The sequence below is a fragment of the Nicotiana tabacum genome, chromosome 17 (genome assembly GCF_000715075.1).
Source record: "Nicotiana tabacum cultivar K326 chromosome 17, ASM71507v2, whole genome shotgun sequence".
NCBI classification, from domain to species: Eukaryota; Viridiplantae; Streptophyta; class Magnoliopsida; order Solanales; family Solanaceae; genus Nicotiana; species Nicotiana tabacum.
The window spans coordinates 126,808,469-126,828,531 of NC_134096.1; the positions used below are offsets into that span (position 1 = coordinate 126,808,469).

Sequence of the window (20,063 nt, forward strand, 5' to 3'; positions counted from 1 at the left end):
CTATTGTTTCATTGTGAGGTTGAGAGTAAAAGCTCGAAGGGTGATGCCTTTCAATTTTCTTCATTATGTTTAGTTGTTTTCACTGGTTAAAAGCATGCTGATTGTTCTAGTTATCATTTCCGCTGTATATCTTATATCTTGTGCCCCTTTAGCATGTCCCCCCTCCCAATAGTACATGTTTAGCTGTTATTGTTGTTTTCTTGTACATATACTATTATCTGCACAGGTTTATTATATGGGTGTCTTGTCATAGCCTCGTCACTACTTCGTCAAGGTTAGGCTCGACACTTACGAGTACATGGGGTCGGTTGTACTCATACTACACTCTGTACTTCTTGTGCAGATTTTGGTACCGGTCCTAGCTGATCCTGAGGCTTAGCAGCTTGGACTTGCTTATTGGAGACTCAAGTTAGATCTGATGGCGTCCGCAGACCTTGGAGTCCCCTTCTATCTCCCTCATTTTACTGTTTCTTTTCATTCATAACAGTTGTATTTCTTTCAGACTCTTTTTGTAGAAAATCTTAGAAGCTCGTGAGTTGTGACTCTAGATCCAAATTGTATCAGATATTATGGGCTTTATGTTATTCGGCATTTCAGTTTTAGCTTCTATTTATTTTAATTGATTATGTTATTTAAATTGACCAAAATTGGTTTAAAGATTCCTCTAGCACTCGTTTGCCTAGCAAGTGAAATGTTAGGCGTCATCACAATCCCAAAGGTGGGAATTCCGGGTCGTGACACTCACCAATTCATCCTTGTTCAACAAGGGAAACTTCATATTCTTCATTGGCCTTTGAAATATCAGCTTTGAGCTTTAGTTCATCAAGATATTGCTGATAAGCATAGGACAAAAATCCCCAAATGGCCAAAATCATAGAAACAACCTTTACCCAACTCATCTGTTCATGGAATATAATAACAGCAAGAATTGGAATAAGAGGTATAGTCAATGCAGTAATGACATTAGCAAATAGGGCAGACACCTTCGTAATTAAGCTAAGAACTGGTTGACCAAAAAGTGTAACTTTCGGCTAAACTATTAAATTTATGTAATAATGAGTTAAACCTAGTTAAAGATAATAACTCTAGATGTGAATCTTAAAAACGTGCATGAGATGGGACAGATCCAGTGAAATGTTGACAATGATAGGCACAAAATGTTCATAAAGAATGAGCAATAATGGAGGTGTAACTAGCAATAAATAACAATAAATAATATTTAAGTAAATAAGAGGAATGATTCACCCAATAAAGGGTGGATTAGACGAATGTTTCTCCTGACAATGATGAATGACAGATAAATCCAAGGTTTGTTCAAACTATTCTCGGATCTAGTGGAAAAGTGAGGAATAATATGGGTAAGAATCTTAACAAAAAGGTAATCTTTGTATCTTTACAAGAGAGAGAGAATCTTCTTGTGAAAAGTGTTCTTATCAAGTGAATATTACATTCTTTTTCCCCCTTTCTTTTCTTATTTATTTGAGACATATCTCTAACAAACCCTAATGGTACAAGTGCAGAGAATATTCTCTTTAATATCCTATTTCAAAAATTAGTTGTTACTGCTCTGTCAGCGGTGCTCGACCTCGGTCATTAGTGACGTCTCAACCACGAATCTTGCTGCTCCCTGGCCGACCTCGGCTGACTCGTCCCTTAATGTTATATTACCCTAAATATTCTTGGGTAGATTTTATCTCATACAGTTAGTCCCTCCACTTATTAAGGCCGGCCTCAGGCGGGCTCGATGAGCGGATATTGTATAATGTGATTGAAGCATTTGGACGACCTAAACGTGTCGTGATGATTGTGGCGAGTTGGTAACGTGTCCTTTTATGAGCCATAATTTTTGGGGTTGTAAATCCCATGAATTAGGGTGACGTCATGGCGACTGACATCATTATGGCATGATTTCCTGAGACGTTGCTTTGTTTCGCACACGTCTCCTGATTGAGTCTGCCGCTTCGGTTACAGTTCCAGGTAATGATGATTAATTTCTTGGTTTCGACGCTTGATCTTCTATAAATAGGGGTGTGTGGGTAATGTTTCAATTTTTACAAAACCCTAGCATCAAAGAGCTCTATCTTTTTCTTCTTCTTCTTCCTCCATTGTCGTGTATTTTCTTACCGATTTTAGCGATTCTCGCTGCTTCTAACACTTCATTGCTTGAATACCCTCCCTTAATCAACATGACTAATGTGTCCTCTATTTCTAGTATGGCAACTGATCATGTCCCTTTGGCGGTGCTTATACCCCCTCATGTTGAAGGGTTTCTGTTGCCATATAGGAAGAGAACTTTCCTACGATAGAGGAAATAATCCCTCGGAGTGAGAAAGTTAGGTCCAATTTCTCAAAGGCGCGTTTTACGCATATACTTTCTAGGTCGGCAATACTCTCCCCCTTCTCCCATTGGCAGAGGAACTTTGCCGCTATTACGGTGTCTGCCCGGCCAAACTCTCTCCATACATTTACAAGCTTATCAGGATGCTCTCAAAATTTGCTGAGTCGGTCGGAGTCGAGGTCACACTCTGCCATCTGATGCATCTCTTCGCCCCTAGCTTTTATAGGGGGACGATGGTGCATCTTCACCACCGAGGAAGTAAATGCTTGGTGGTAAAGATGGACGATAAAGTGAATCGTCAGTTCTGGCTCAACAACTTCTTCGTCAAAACCGAGGACGTGGTAGCCAACGCGGACGACTTTCCTGAGACCTGGAATCATGCTCGTAAGTACCTGTTTTTTGTGAGAGGTATTTGATTTGTTTGTTCCTAGTAGTAGGTTCTAACATTCTCTCTTCCCTGTACAACCAAAGTCGTGCTTCCTCCTTTGGTCGGGGACATTTCCGACTGGGTTGGCCGGATTCTTCTTCACACGGTGGAGATTCGTGAGTGGCCGGGCTTTCTCAAGGGGTTCGGGCCTGCTTCTTCCTTGGCTGGTGAGTTCGTCTATTATTTTCAATTCTCTTTTGACCACATGATAGATTGCACGCTACAGTTCATTATTGGTGGAGGCGAAACTTATCCTTTTTCAGTTCGAGGGTCTTCGAGGAGGCTGAGGGCTCCTTGTTTCGCAAGAGGAAAGTCGATTCTGCTTTGGAGTATGTTCCTGCTGTGACTGTGGCTATGCCTGCTTGATCATCTACCTTTGTTCGTTCTTCTGCCGCAGCCAGGCCTACTCGTTCGTCGACCATACCTACTGTTATTTTAGCACCATCTTCTTCTGTGCCCACGGATATATTGACGACGGAGTTTCTGACTTCTCGTTGGCTTCATCTAGTGGAAGAGGATGAGGAAGAGTAATTGTCATTGCGTGGTGGTAATTTGGTTCCCCACAAGAAGAGATTGGTGGTGTCGGCAAAGGGGTTGTTCAGGCAGTGGATTCAGTGACGGGCGATTTTGTCATCCGATAAACGGCAACTATAGAGCTTGAAGATGACACCGAGTTATCGCCCGTGGTTTCGCCATCGACTGAAGCCATAGAGGATATGTCTCTTTCTAAAACCACGATGGAAGTTGAAAGGCCGTCGGCGAGAGTCCCTGATAACTTGTGGCGGGATGAGCCATCAGCCTCGTGACTGGCCGAGGATTCTTCTTCGATGGCCAACATAAAAGGAAAGTTCATAGCTGAGGATGGTTACAAGACGGGATCTGACGTGGATGCCGATGAGGTGATGATAATGGGGGAGGGATTTACCCGACTCGAAGTAAGGTTGGAGGGGTCCACGCGGACTATTGCGATCCCCATAGATCGAGATTTGTTGGTCAACACGGAGGACGTGGTCCCTTCTCTCGGTCCCCTCTACTCTGATGTGGAGGATAAAACCCTCGAAAAGCTGAAGGATGCTACCTTATCCAGGAGAATATCCGACCTCACTCTTAGGGTAGGCTTTTCGATCCCTCTCATTTTTGTTTGTCGAGTTCAAATTTTGTTTCATTCTTACTCTTTGTTATTTTTTCCTCTTTCTTTCAGACTATGATTTTGGAGATTGAAAGCGTCCGAAGAAAGGAGAGGCATAAGGCTATTTTTCTGAAGATGGAGAGAAAATACCGTGAATACCGCGGTAAGTATCGTGAGATTTGTATGTGGTTTGGCGAAAGCGGAAACTTCTGAGCTCTTAGGGACGAGCTAAAGGAAAAAGATGACGAGCTAGTGAAGGTCAGCAAAAAATGCAGTGTTCTCGAGGGGGCACTAAGGGACAAAGAGGAGGAACTGGAAGTTAGTAGAGGGGTCGAAGCCCAGTACAGCGATCTCCAAGCCCATGGGCTCTCATTGCGCGCTGAGATTGAGGGGTGTGAATTCAAAGCCGATACTTTAAGAGGCGAGGTCGCTGAGAAGGCAGCGGATCTTGAGAAGGCAGAGTTAGCTCGGTCGGGGGCAATGAGGAAGATGGAGGCTTTGGAGATCGTCATATGTGTTCTCCGATCCGAGCAAGAGAATGCCTTAGAGATGGCCAGACTTAAAGAAAAGTAGCTTGATGAACGAATTGGAGAATTGGAGAATTGGAGAAAGAGGCTTCTGGCCTTTGTGAACGTGTCGTCGCTCTAGAGGCCGAGAAGGCACAATTATTGGCTTGACCATCCTCTTCCCATGTTTCTAACGTCCCTGATGTTCCTCGAGATTTATACGAGGAGCGGATTCACGCTGAGGCCCAGCTGGATATATTCAGAGATTTGATGAAGGTGGGAATCATTTCGGAAGCCGTCCTTGAGGATGCTTGTGTTAAGGCCCGTGAAGCTCGGATAGCATGTGGCTACGATCCTGCTACACCGGAGGCCGATGACGACGAGGAGGATGCGGGCGTGGACCAGATTAAAGAGGACGCCTGGTATGAAGATGAGTATCCTGATGGCAATGGTGACAGTGAAGGGGCGGATGACAATGGTCTAGGCGACCAGGCCGATGGTGCGGTTGAGCCACGCAGCGATTAGTAGCTTTTCTTTTCCTTCTTTTGTGTTGCCACAGACTTGTGCACTTTTTGGTAGGCATCTTCTCGAGCTTTTGTAAAAATATATTTTAAGTATGAAATACCAGTTTCGTTATTTGTACCTGAAGCTTTTTTCTTCTGTTTGAGTTTGTATGCTTTTTGAATTTGTTGCCTTGGTTTTCTTGGTCGTAATGATTTAGCTCGAGTGGGGTCAAACAAGGTCGAAACAAACTTAGGTTTGATCATGGCCGGGGGCCAGTGGACATTAGTTCGAATGAGGTTGAGCATATCGTGTGTTTACTTATGGCCGAGGGCCGATTAGGTGTTGATTCGAACGTGGTTGAATGTAACTTATACTCAGTTATGGCCGAGGGACTATTAGGTGTTGATTCGAACGAGGTCGAATGTAACATATGCTTAGTTATGTCCAAGGGTCGGTTAGGCATTAATTCGAACGAGGTCGAATGTAACCTATGCTTAGTTATGGCCAAGGGTCGGTTAGGCATTAATTCGAATGAGGTCGAATGTAACCTATGCTTAGTTATGACCGAGGGCCGATTAGGCATTAATTCGAAAGAGGTCGAGTATAACCTATACTTGATTATGGACGAGGTCCGATTAGGTGTTGATTCGAACGAGGTCGAATATCACCTATGCTTGATTATAGTCGAGGCCCGATAAGGAGTTGATTTGAATGAGGTCGAATATCACCTATGCTTAATTATGGCCAAGGGCCGATTAGGTGTTACACTTGTCGGCGGTATGATTTTAAGGCGACGTTGCTTTGGTTGTACACTTAGAGGAAATAGAAATAAACTTCATGCATTTGTTCTTTGTACATACACTTGGAGAAATTTACATATTTTTCGGGCGATGGCTGGCATTTCAGTCCCAGTCTATCTAGTCTATTCATTGGTTGAGCTGGAGAAGTATTGAGAATTCAAGCAATGAACTAGCCGTTCTATGCATATTTCGACGTGAAGTGTCCCCCTTGTCTCCTCGTTAAAAACTTCCTCGAGAAAACCCAATTGGGACAAAACTCAAGTGAGGAAAAAAGAGTACGACTTTGGGGCGCTTCATCTGTTAGAAGTTGAAGTAGTTGAGGTGTGTAATATTCTAGTTTCTTAGTAGTCGCTTTCCTTCCATCGTTTCTAGTTGGAATGACCCTTTGTTTGCTGTTGCCGTAATTTTGTACGAGTCGTCCCAATTTGTTCCTAGTTTGCCTTCCTGTGGGTCTTTGCTCGCTTGTGTTTTAGCTTTAAGCATATAATCCCTAACTTTGAGTGGCCTGATCGTGACCTTTTTTTTATAATAGCGTTCTGCTTGTTGCTTTTGGGTGACCATTCTTACGTAGGACATATCTCTTTGTTCCTCTACTTCGTCAAGCTCATGCCTTCTGTTGTCATCGTTCTGGGGTCATCTTTCGTGGGAGTATCTTAGGCTGGGCTCCCCGACCTCGACCAGTATTACTACATCAGTCCCATAGACTAATGAGTATGGCATCTCTCTGTGCTCGTCTTTGGCATTGTACGGTAGGCCTATAGTACTTCTGGCAATATTTTCGCCCACAGTCCTTTGGCGTCTTCGACTTTCTTCTTCATGATGTTCAGTATCGATTTATTGGAGGATTCCGCTTGCCCGTTGCCCGCATGGTGGTATGTCGTTGAGAGTATTCTTTTGATGTGCCATTTTTTCAAAAAAACTCATCGACCTTTTTCCCGCAAACTGGGGACCGTTGTCACAGCTGATATCTTTGGGGAGACCGAAACGGCATATGATGTTTTTCCATATGAAGGCGATCACTTCCTATTCGCGTATTTGGGCGAATTCTCATGCTCTACCCATTTAGAAAAATAGTCAGTTAAAACTAAAAGAAATCGTACGTTACCTCGTCTTGCCGGGAAGGGGCCCACGATGTCCATTCCTCATTTGATGAATAGTCAAAGGGAAGTTACTGAGTGTAGGTGTTTGCCTGCTTGGTGGATCATTGGGGCATACTTCTGGCATTGCTCGCATTGTTTCATGAAATCCGCGGCCTCCTTTTTCATGGTGGGCCAGTAATACCCTGCCCATATGAGGCATCTGACCAAAGCTCGATTGCCTGAGTGAGCTCCACAGTGGCCTTCGTGTACTTCTTCAAGGACGCGTCGCGTCTGATTTGGGCCAAAGCATTCCACCAGAGGGCCGCCATATCTCCTCTTGTATAGGTCGTTGTGAATGATGTTGTATCTGGCTGCTTGCATTCGCAGCTTCTTGGCCTATTTTTTATCGTTGGGGAGTATTCCATCCTGCAAATATGTAACAATACGGTTGCGCTAGTCCCAAGCCAGACGCTGACGGGTTAGATGCGCCATCAGTGTACAGGACCCAGAGGTCTTGTGTTTGGGGAGAAGCGTGGATGGCTTCTTTTTCGACTTCGGGCATTATTTTTGCACTGAAGTCAGCGACGAAGTCTGCGAGGACCTGTGACTTTATCCCCGTTCGCGGCCGATATGTAATATCGTGCTCGCTCAGTTCGATGGCCCATTCGGCCAACATGCCTGATAGTTTGGGTTTATGCAAAATGCTTCTTAAGGAGAAAGTCGTGACGACCGAGATGGGGTGGCATTGGAAATATGGTCTAGGCTTTCGTGAATCTACGACTAAGGTCAGAGCTAGTTTTTCGAGGTGGGGGTATCTTGTCTCAGCATCGAATAGTGTTTTGCTAATGTAATAGATCGGGGATTGCGTACCTTTATTTTCTCGTACCAGGACCACGCTTGTCACGACTCCAAATTCCCTTCGTAGGAGGTCGTGATGGCACCTAGTCTCTAAGACTAGGTAAGCATGTCAATGCGAAATAATCATAAATATCTGAAATAAATAAACTACAATTCAAATAATTACAACTCCCAAAACCTGGTAGAAATAAGTCACAAGCTTCTAAAAATTTATTCTCAATGTTTCTATGTATCAAGGTCTAAAGAAAAATAAGGAAGCAACATAAAATGATAGAAGGGGACTCCAGAGTCTGCGGACGCTGGCAGATATACCTCGAAGTCTTCGTGCGCAGGTAACTCACTGACGTCTAGACTGGTAAGATGTACCTGGATATGCACAAAAAGATGTGCAGAAGCGTAGTATGAGTACACCACAGCGGTACCCAGTAAGTGTCAAGCCTAACCTCGGTAGAGTAGTGACGAGGTCAGGTCAGGCCCTACTGGAGAATAGATAATGACTTGGAAAAATGTTCAAACAATTTAATAAGATAAAATGACTATGGAAATGAATCAAATAGTATGTCACATTTAATGACACCAAATAATTGCAAGTAATATCTCGTGGAATCAAAACAGAATTCCTTTCAACTTTATGAAAATCACAAATATTAATCGAAGGCAACTATGGCCATAAATCAATATCAACAAGGGAACTACCGAGGTACCGCCTCGTAGTCCCAAATCATAAATAAATTCACAATATCTCATTTCCTTATCTCACCGCGGGAGCCTTCACAATTTATTTTAAAGAAAATATTTTTCCCGAAATAGCATCCCGCATTTTAGCTATCCTTATCACATCGCATGACTTCTAGTAGTTCCCCTTACTAGCCACGCGTATCAAACCACCCTTATCTCACCGCATGTGTTTCAATACCCAGACCTTATACCACCGCATGCATATCAATATCATAATATATCATAATTTGCACCTCAAGTGCCCAAATATTTCAATTTGCCAAAATAAATCAACGATATTTTCCACAATAAAGAGCTCACGGCTCATACCAACACAAATCATCAATAATATTTTTCTACAATAAAGAGCCTACGGCTCCATCACAATGAGTACAAAAATCTTACAAAAATATTCAGGAATAAATAATTTAGCAAAATAATATTTCAAAATCTTTAATGCGTTGCTTCAATACCAAATTTAAAATGTCAAATACTTCATATTAATAATATTTAATTTAAAGAAAATCAATTTCAAATAATGCACATAATAAAAGAAACCAAGTTTCAACCAAACAGGTAAAACAATTAGCAGAAAAAGGTCAAGCAAATTTAAAGTATACAAATCAAATCAATGATGGAGAATATAACAAGATTTAATAAATTAATTAATATGCAACAGTGATCTTCACAATTTAAAAACATAATCCTTCACATTTAGTCCGTGTACACACTCGTCACCTCATGTACACGACTTTCATCACATTACAATTAATACCAATCCTAGGGGAAATTTTCCCCACACAAGGTTAGACAAGTCACTTACCTCGACTTACTCCAATTTAACCAAGTAGTATGCTTTTTCCTCGGTTTTCCGATTCCGTTTGACTCGTATCTAGTCATAATTAATTCGATACAGTCAACAAAAATTATAGAATTAATTCTGTAAGAAAATACTATATTTTTCAATAAAAATCCGAAATTAACTCAAAAATGGCCCACGTCTCGGAATCCGGCAAAAGTTACGAAATATGAACGCACATTCAACCACGAGTCTAACCATATCAAAATGACTAAATTTCAATAACAGTTCGACCCTCAAATCCTCAAATCTATCCAAGAGGGTTTTCAAAATTTTCCAACTTAAATCATCAATTAAATGTTAAAAATAGTGATAGATTCGGGTAATCTAACAAAGATTGAGTTGAGAACACTTACCCCAATGTTTTCACTGAAAATCTCTCAAAAATCGCCTCAATCCGAGCTCCAATTCATTAAAAATGGAAAATGGGACGAAGTCCCATTTTCAGAACTTAAACATTCTGCCCAGGCTTTTACTCATCGCGATCACGAACATCCACACGCGATCGCGAAGCAAAAATTACCACTGTCCAAATTAACTCTACGCGATCGCATATATCCTCACGCGGTCGCAGAGCATAGAATTCCCAGCTCTACGCGATCGCAGTCCTCTTCACGCATTTGCGAGTCAAAAGGTCTCAAAGCTACGCGATTGCATCCCGCTTCACGCGATCGCGAAGCACAAAACTTAGCATCCCTCAATTAACCTTACGCGATCGCAAACAATGCCACGCGATCGCGATGCACAGCTTGCCAAACCTATGCGATCGCGGTTGACCTCACGCGATCACGAAGAACAAAATTAACACTGCCTCAACTAAGCCTACGCGATCGCGTCCCAATCTTCGCGATCACGAAGAAGGTTTTAAATACCAGAAATCAGCAGCTACCAGCAGTGCCAAAATGAAGGAAAATACTCCGAATACCATCCGAAACACGCCCGAGCCCCTCGGGACCTCAACCAAATATACCAACAAGTCCTAAAACACCATATGGACTTAGTCGAGTCTTCAAATCACATCCAACAATACTAAAAACACGAATCGCTCATAGATTTAAGCCTAATGAACTTTGAAACTTTCAATTTCTACAAACAACACTGGAACCTACCAAATCAAGTCTGATTGACCTCAAATTTTGTACACAAGTCATAAATGACATAACGAGGCTATGAAAATTTTCAGAAATGGATTTTGCCCCCGATATCAAAAGGTTAACTCCCCGGTCAAACTTCCAAACTTAAATTCCTATTTTGGCCATTTCAAGCCTAATTTCACTACGAACTTCCAAATAAAATTTTGATCACGCTCCTAAGTCCAAAATTACCATACGGAGCTGTTGGAATCATCAAAATTTTATTCCGGGGTCATTTGCACATAATTCGACATCCGGTCACTATTTGAATTTAAACTTTTAATCTTTCTTCAAAATTTCATATCTCAGGTTAGGGACCTCCGAATTTGATTACGGGCATACGCCCAAGTCCCAAATCACGATACGGACCTACCAAAACTATCAAAACACTTATTCGAGTCTGTTTTCTAAAAATGTTGACCAAGGTCAACTCAGTTGAGTTTTAAAGCTCTAATTTACATTTTAATCCATTTTTCACATAAAAACTTTCCAAAAAAATTTTACGGACTATGCACGCAAGTCGAGGAATGATAAATAGTGCTTTTTGAGGTCTTAGAACACATAATTAATTATTAAATTTAAAGATGACATTTTTGGTCATCACAACACTCACAGATACTTCGGACACGGTGAGATAGACGAGGAGAGGTTGTCCCGATTCTGATTTTGATAGCAACGGTGGTGATGACAAGTACATCTTTAACTCCTTCAGGGCTTTGATGCACTCAGGGGTCCATTGGAGGCTGTTATCCTTAATTAGTACGCCGAAGAACTTATGGCACCTATCGGAGGATCGTGAAATGAACCTCGAAAGGGCGGCGATACCGCCAGTTAACCTATGGACCTCTTGTTTGGTGTTCAATTACTCTGGTATCCCCTCGATGGCCTTAATTTGATCGGGATTGACCTCGATACCTCGCTGCGACACTAGGAAACCCAAGAATTTTCCTGAGGCCACTCCGAATGCACATTTTTCGAGGTTCAGTTTTATGCTGCATTGCCTGAGTATACCGAAGGCTTCCCTCAAGTGGTCGATGTGATCTTATTTCCTTTTGGAATTGACCAGAATGCCGTCTATGTAGACCTCCATCGGTTTACCGAGTTGGTCTTTGAACATCTTCGTCACCAACCTTTGATAAGTTGCCCCCGCATTTTTCAGTCTGAAGGGCATGATCCTGAAGCAGTATGTCCTCTGGTGGGTGATGAAGGTGGTTTTCTCCTGATCCTCTTCCTCCATGAGGATCTGATTATAGCCCGAGTAGGCATCCAAAAAGCTTAGTAGCTCGTGCCCGGCCGTTGCGTCGATGAGTTGGTCAATATTGGATAATGGAAATGAATCCTTGGGACAAGCTTTATTCAGGTCAGTGAAATCTACGCACATCCGCCATTTGCCGTTCTTCTTTTTTACCAAGACTATGTTGGCGACCAATTGGGGGGTACTTCGACTCCCTGACAGAGCCATTTTCCAACACGTTTTCCACTTCTTCGTGTACTGCGTCATTAATTGCGGAGTTTAACTTATGCCTAGCCTAGCCACACCGGGAGGTAGAGTAGATTGACGTTCAATTTGTGCATGGCAATCTCCTTTGGGATACCTGGCATATCTGCGTGGCTAATGGCAAACAAATTGGCGTTAGCAGTTAAAAATTCACGAAACTTACTTGGTTCCTAAAGTTTGTAGCCGTTGTAAGCTTTCTTGTTGTGGTTGTTGCCATCTAACTGAACGGGGGCGAGGTCCTCTATGGTCGATCCTGCGGCCTCGACCATATCGGGGTCTCTGATGATGTCCTCGTTGTCGTCGCACATTGACCTCGACCATGTTGATTGTTATGCCTCTTTTTATTTATCCTTTGTTTGTTGGGTGGTCATACAGTCTAAGGCGATGCGGTAGCATTCCTGGGACATGTGTTGCTCCCCTCGTATACTGAATATTCCCCATGGAGTAGGGAAATTGATGACTTGGTACAGGCTGGAGGGGTGGCTCTCATGGTGTGTATCCTTGGTCGCCCTATTATGGCATTGTTACACTGTGTCCTGGTCCATGATATGGAATGTGGTTTCCAGAGTGACACCACCTGCTAGGATGGGGAGTGTGATCTTGCCTGATATTCGCTCAACTGCATTGTTAAAACCTGTTAGTGTGATGCAACATGGCACTATCTTGTCCTTGAGTTTCATTTGTGCAAGTACTCGAGGATGGATAATACACACGCCGCTCCCATCGTCTACCATAATCCATCTCATGTCGGTATCTAAAATTCATAAAGTGATAACAAGGGCATCATAGTGAGGGAAAGCCAGACCGTTGGTATCTGACTTATCGAAGATGATACTTTCTTCGAGTTCATCATACCGTTTGTGGGTGATCGACCGTTTGAGATTGTGGGTTGTGGTGAACTTTACACTATTGATGGAAGCGTCGTACCCACCACCGATGATCATATGGATGGTGCGGGCTAGAGAAGGCAGTTTCGGCGGTCCTTGATGTTGTTCACATCCTATGGCAAAGTCGGTCCTTCCCCGATCGCTCAGCAATTCTTTGAGGTGTCCCTGTCGCAGCATGTTTACGACCTCCTGTCTTAGGGCGATGCAATCTCCGATTTTGTGTCCTCGCTCTTGATGGAACTCGCAGAGGGTATCTGATTTTCTGGTGTTCGGGTCTGACCTCATCTTTTGTGGCCATTTCACCTTTGGTCCGAGCTTCTCCAAGGAGAATACTATCTCTATAGTTGACACACAAAAATTGTGAGCGGATAGTAAAGGAGGCATACCTCTCTCGTTCCGGTGAGTCCCTGTTCTTGATCGGGGTAGGCCTTCTTCATGGTGGGATAAGGGTACAGCGATGGTTCTGACATATGGGAGATGTCGTTCCCGGTTTGGTCGTGAGGCCGCGGGATCTCTTCTGATATCATTTCTTCGATCTTTACTGGATTCTGCTTGCACTGAGGTCAGTCGATGGGTCGGCCCATTGAGGTCGTCCTCGTCTGCTCGGACTTCGGCATAATATGCGTTATGTATTTTGTCCCAAGTCATTGGGGGATACTTCATAAGCTGACTTAATAACTTTCTTGTCACCCTTGAACCATTTTTGCTCAACCCATTTTGGAATGTTGCTACCACCATTCCTTCAAATACATTTGGCAAGGTCATTCTTACTCGGTTAAAGCGGGCGAGAAAGTCCCTCAGCCCTTCTCCCGGACTCTTTTTAATAGCAAAGACGTTGTTTACTCTTGCTTCGGCCTTCTTGGCCCCGGTATGGGCCGTTACGAACTTATCGGCCATTTCCTTGAAGGTTTTAATGTAACGTGCGGGCATTTGTGAATACCAAGTTAACGCGCCTCACGTGAGGGTCTCGCCGAATTTCTTTAGTAGAACGGAGGATACTTGTTCTTTAGCGAGGTCATTGCCTTTCACGGCGGTGACGTAGTGAGTCACAAAATCTTCGGGGTCGGTTGTACCATCGTATATTTTCAGATAGGGTGGTATTTTAAAGGTCTTTGGTATGGCATGTGGGGCAGCACTGTCACTGTATGGTTGCTCGATGAACCGACCGGCATCCCTCTTTGGAAAGAGCTTAGGAGCGCCCGGTATTTAATCTACTCTTTCTTGGTGTTCTCTCATTTGGTCCCGAAGTACCTTGTTCTCATTTTCCATTTCCTCCATCCTTTTCAGAATGGTCGTGAGGGCATCGTCACCTGCATTGCTAACAACATTGTGAGTAATACCTGTCGTTGCGGGAGGAGGAGGTTGATCATGTTGCTCTTCCACTGGTGGTATAACACAAGTCCTTGCGTTTTCTGTAGGTGTATCTCGAATGGGCTTATGGAGGACGCTGGTTAGTGTATCAGTTAGCCAGGCCTCAAGGAGCTTCTTTATTGCTGGCGGTGCTTCCTCTACCGCGGATGTGTAGGATATCTTACCAAGAGATTTTGTGATGCTGCAGTGGGGAGGGGTGACCCACCTCGCCTGGGGGAGGTATTGGGTGTTGTGTCCTTGTCCACTGAGAGCTCTCATGAATGATGTTCATGAGGTTGGTTGGGGGTCACTCATTATTCTCGTTCTTTCTTCTCTTTTACCTGCCATGTTAGATCTATGTATGCAGAGGGAAAAGAGTTCTTGTTCTTGTGTTTTTTTCTATGTTAGTGACCAGTGTCAGTTGTAGATCTAGAAGTAACTAAAAGAGTTAACTAGGTAATCCCCACAGACGGCACCAAATTGTTTGACCAAAAAGTGTAAATTTTGGCTAAACTATTAAATTTATGTAATAATGGGTTAAACTTAGTTAAAGATAATAACTCTAGATGTGAATCTTAAAAACATGCGTGAGATGGGACAAATCCATTGAAATGTTGACAATCATAGGCACAAAATGTTCATAAAGAATGAGCAATAATGGAGGTGTAACTATCTGTCACGTCCCAAAACCGAGGAGCGCGACTGGTGCTTAACCGAGTGAACCCGACCGAGCAAGCCTGTTAGATTTCATTCTACCCAAACTCATCCATGAATAAAGATAATACATATTATCATTAATTAGACGAAAATGTGTTCATATCTACAATACCAATTCATTTCCAATTGTTTCATCATTTTTAAAGTCTCAAATGGACAAGTAATACATCCACAACATAACATAGTTTGTCTTTCCCCAGCACCAATACACAACCCACACTATGTCTACGGAGCCTCTATAGATAAAGAAGAGTACAATGATAATGCCGGCAACAAGGCGCCGGCTATACCTCAAACAGAATACACAAAGTACAAAAGATTTATGACCCCGGAATGAAGTGGGGCTCACCAAGTCAGCTGGGAAGAAGGTGCACTGCTATCACTGATCAATATCTCCTGCTGTGTAACCACCTGCATTCATTTAAAGATGCAGCGTCCCCGAAAAAAATGACGTTAGTACCGTCGAATAGCACTAGTATGTATAAATAAATACCCTCTCAATAGAATGACAATTAATACAAACAAGATTATCATAATATCAAAAAAACCTTAATCAACATCAAACCTCAATTTAGGATCAAGACAGTGTTCAAATTAATTTTTACATCTCATATTGGGAGATCTTTAGTATCGATATACCATTGTCCACAATACTAGTACCACTGTATTCTCAGTACGGAGTCCGATCATGACCCGATCGGCTAGGCTATCTCATTAGAGACATCAACCAAAATTGCCCTCAATATCAATACCACCGTTTTTAACACGGAGTCCGATCACGACCATCGGCTAGGCCATCCATTAGGGACATCAACCACAATTACTCTCAATATCAATACCACCATTTTTAACACGGAGTCCGATCATGACACGATCGGCTAGGCCATCCATTAGGGACATCAACCACAATTACTCTCAATATGAATACCACAATTTTTAACACGGAGTCCGATCACGACCCGATCGGATAGTCCATCTATTAGGGACATCAACCTATTTATATCAATCATCGCATTTCATAATACTTTCACCTTCTTCATTTCATTGGCACTAGTGGCCATAATTATAAGATCATTCTTGGCACGATGGCCATATTTAGTATTTCATGCTCACCTTATCGATTTCAAATATCATCTTCATCATCAACGACAAATACAATTCAAATCAAGGTGTGTAGTACACATGTGAGCAATTTAGAGACTAATGCACATAGAGATATTTCACAAAATTTGGCATAATAGCCTTCATTCGAACTTGACTTAAAGTCGAAAAATTATTAATGCACAGCCCATATTTTAACACATCCTCAATTGGTAACATAACATGAATAGAGCATTTGGGATGCTTGTTGAACATATATCTTTCAACCCAATCTTACTCGGGATCGCCAATTTCATAATGAATCACTTGGGACTTACATAATTTACATGAATATCGTAGAATTCAATTCTAAGAGAAGAGTTTAGCCAACATACCTCAATTGAGCTTCCTTAAACTCTAAAACGTTTCGGAATTCTTAGCAACTTCAATCTATTTTAGAAATATAACAAATTGAATCAAAATTAAGAAGATGATCATGGTTCTAGCTCATTTAAGCATTTTATCAAACACTAGATGTGCACAAGGTTTCAAGGTCCTTTTATGGAGGATTCCATCATCTCACAACCCAATCTTTACCATGCTTAGTTCAACAATCTTCCTATACCCCTTGATATCACATGCATGTAAAATAATCAACTCTCATGCCCAAATATTATCTTGCTAATTACCCACTTTCAGATGATTTCGAAATTAGGGTTTAGGGTGTAGAATCTTACCTCTAGGATAAAGACCTAGTGAGCTTGCCTTCTTAATCTTCCAAAACTTGAGCAAGAATTGAAGAACAATTATTGAAGAACACCTTCTCACTCTCTCTCACTCTAAAATGTCAAATTATATCTCAAAAATGGCCCAAAACGTGTATTTAACGAAATAGGGTCGGGTTTTAAAAACCCAAAAATGAAGCTCCGGAACAGGTTCTGCGGTCGCATATGCGACCGCATAATGGTTATGCGGACCGCATATCGGTCGCATAATTGGTTACAAAATAGCCAAAAGAACTACCTGTGTATGCGGTCACTATGCGGTTGCATAGTCGACCGCATAGCTGCTTCCAGAATAGCCCTATCCTGCTCACTTCTGCGGCCATTATGCGGCGCACAGAGTGATTATGCGGTCGCATAATGGACCGCATAAACGCACTTTTTCGGAAAAACTTTTCCTTAAACCCGTAAGCCTAGTCCGGGCACCATGAAACATTATTTTCTTTGCAAATATTACCAGGCTTTACACTTAAGTACTTCAAAAATTTTCGGGGTGTTACATTCCCCCCCCCTCCCCCCCCCCCGGCGCCGCCGCCGCTTAGGATCATTCGTTCTCGAATGATGGTAAAAATTCGTCATTAGCATCTTATGCAACTCAGTTTGTTTCATACAATTTTTGAGCAGCCCCAAATTTGACTAACTCCCAAAATTTCCAAATATTTCGCCAGAGTTTCCCTTGTAACTAGGCCTATCCACCTGTCAGAGAGCCCCAAAAACACATCCTTACAACATATACGTATTTCAACAACATAACATAATACAAAACAACACCAAATTATGTCTCATAAGCAATATATATCCAGAAAGGAACACCCTTAATGCCAATTGTTCACATGATATAAAATTCATAAAAAGTAAATCTTATAATTTTTTCCTATATCACAATTTTAAATACATGGTCATTCAAACAAATAAGGATACTTTTTCTTCATTTCTTCCTCGGCCTCCCAAGTAGTCTCTTCAACCTGTTGGTTTCGCCAGAACACTTTCACGGAGGCAATTTCTATTTTTCTCAATTTTCAGACTTGCCGATCAATAATAGAAACCGGAATCTCTTCGTAAGTCAATTTCTCATTTACCTCAATAGTCTCAACCGGAACAATGAGTGTCAGATCTCCGACTACTTTCTTCAACATAGACACATAAAACACCGGGTGTACTAATGACATCTCAGGTGGTAGCTCAAGCTTGTACGCCACCTCACCGATCCTATGAATGATTTTGTACGGTCCGACATACCTCGTACCCAATTTCCCTTTCTTACCAAATCCCATTACACCTTTCATGGGGGAAACTTTCAAGAATACCCAATCATCTTCTTTGAACTCCAAATCCCTACGACGAATATCCGAATAGGATTTTTGACGAATCTGAGTAGTCTTCAACCGCTCCTTAATGATTTTAACTTTTTTCATAGCCTGATGCACAAGGTCTGGCCCTATCAAATCTGCTTCCCCAATTTCGAACCACCCAATGGGAGATCTACATCTCCTACCATATAAAGCCACGAACGGTTCCATCTAAATGCTAGCATGATAGCTATTGTTGTACGTAATTTCTATAAGTGGTAAATAATCATCCCAGCTACCTTTGAAGTCTAGCACACAAGCACGCAACATATCCTCAAACGTTTGAATAGTCCGCTCTGCCTGCCCGTCAGTCTGCGGGTGAAAGGCTGTACTGAGATTCACCTAATTACCCAAACCTTGCTTAAATTTCTTACAAAAATTAGCAGTGAATTGTGCTCCCCGATCAGAAATGATGGAAACTGGGGTGCCATGCAACCTGACGATTTCTTTGATATACAACTGAGCATACTGCTCCGCTGTGTTGGTAGACTTAACCGGCAAAAAGTGTGCTGACTTCGTGAGTCGATCCACAATCACCCAAATTGAGTCACACTTGCGCGGAGTGCGTGGTAATCCTACCACAAAGTCCATATTAATCATTTCCCATTTTCACATTGGAATTTCTATGTTCTGTGCCAACCCACCGGGCCTTTGGTGTTCGGCCTTCACTTGCTGACAATTCGGACATCTTGCCACAAAGTCTGACACATTTCTCTTCATAAAATTCCACCAATAGACTTCCTTAAGATCATGATACATTTTTGTAGAGCCCGGGTGCACAGAATACCTAGTAGTGTGAGCTTCAATCAAAATTATTTCACGGAGACCATCCACATTTGGAACACATAGTCGCCCTTGGTACCTTAGTGTACCATCATCCATGCCAAGAGAAAAGGCCATGGTCATATGTTTATGAATCCCCTCTTTCAATTGCACCAACAATGGATTGTTGTATTGCTTCTCTTTGACTTCCACAACGAGCGATGATTCAGCACTATTTTGCACAATTACCCCTCCTTCACTAGAGTCCTTAAGACGAACTCCCAAACTAGCCAATCGGTGAACTTCTTTGGCCAATGGCCTTTGATATGCCTCCAAGTGTGCTAAGCTACCCATAGATTTTCGGCTAAGAGCATCCGCCACAACATTAGCCTTCCCCGGATGGTATAAAATATCAATGTCATAATCCTTGAGTAATTCAAGCCATCTTCTCTGCCTCAGATTCAATTCCTTCTGTTTGAAAATATACTGAAGGCTCTTATGGTCCGTGAATATATCCACATGGACCCCATATAAATAATGACACCAAATTTTTAATGCAAATACCATTGCCGCAAGTTCTAAATCATGTGTTGGATAGTTCTTTTCATGATTCTTTAGTTGCCTAGAGGTATGAATGATCATCTTGTCATATTTCATCATTAGTGGAACATCTATATCAGATTTCTCTTTCATATGACCTCATAGAAATTAAGTTCTACAAAAATTTCCTTGATACGGTTACGATCTTATTAGTACTTGCAACTTATTTTTCCAAATTTCTCAACAAAAGACATTACTAAGTCAGTTTTCATATGGGACCATCTGTTTCAAATGAATAACATCTACTAGCTTGCACGCACACACTGATAACATCAACTTGCATGGCTTAGCCTCAAATGTGAAATAACATCGTGCTCAAATCTTTCCCAACCACCCTCTTTCCTCATTAGAAATCTTATAGGAATTTAAGGAACCACTCTATTTCCCTTGTGAACATTCTCACAATCCCTCTTAACTGCTAAACACTTCCCAAAGCACATATCAACACCCTTCATATGTATTTAATTCAACCAAACTCATTGGCCCGAACAGGGCCTTTTATGAAACTTGAGATCCTCCTAAATTCTTCAATGGCGACTTCTTGTTTTCCTTATAAGTGTAGGACTTAGTCCACCTCATTCCATCCTCGATGAATAACTCACCTTATTCCCCGTATTGTAGTTACCAATAGTGTTTCCTAGTATTGCAGCCTAAGAGCTATCATGTTCAACATGTTTGATTCGTAACA

General features: G+C 42.1%; 1 pseudogene; it reads right to left on the reverse strand.

Annotated features, from left to right (window-relative positions):
• Positions 1-749: 749 nt before the first annotated feature.
• Positions 750-20,063, reverse strand: part of LOC142172103 (putative purine permease 22) — a 42,734-nt pseudogene continuing 23,420 nt past the window's right edge.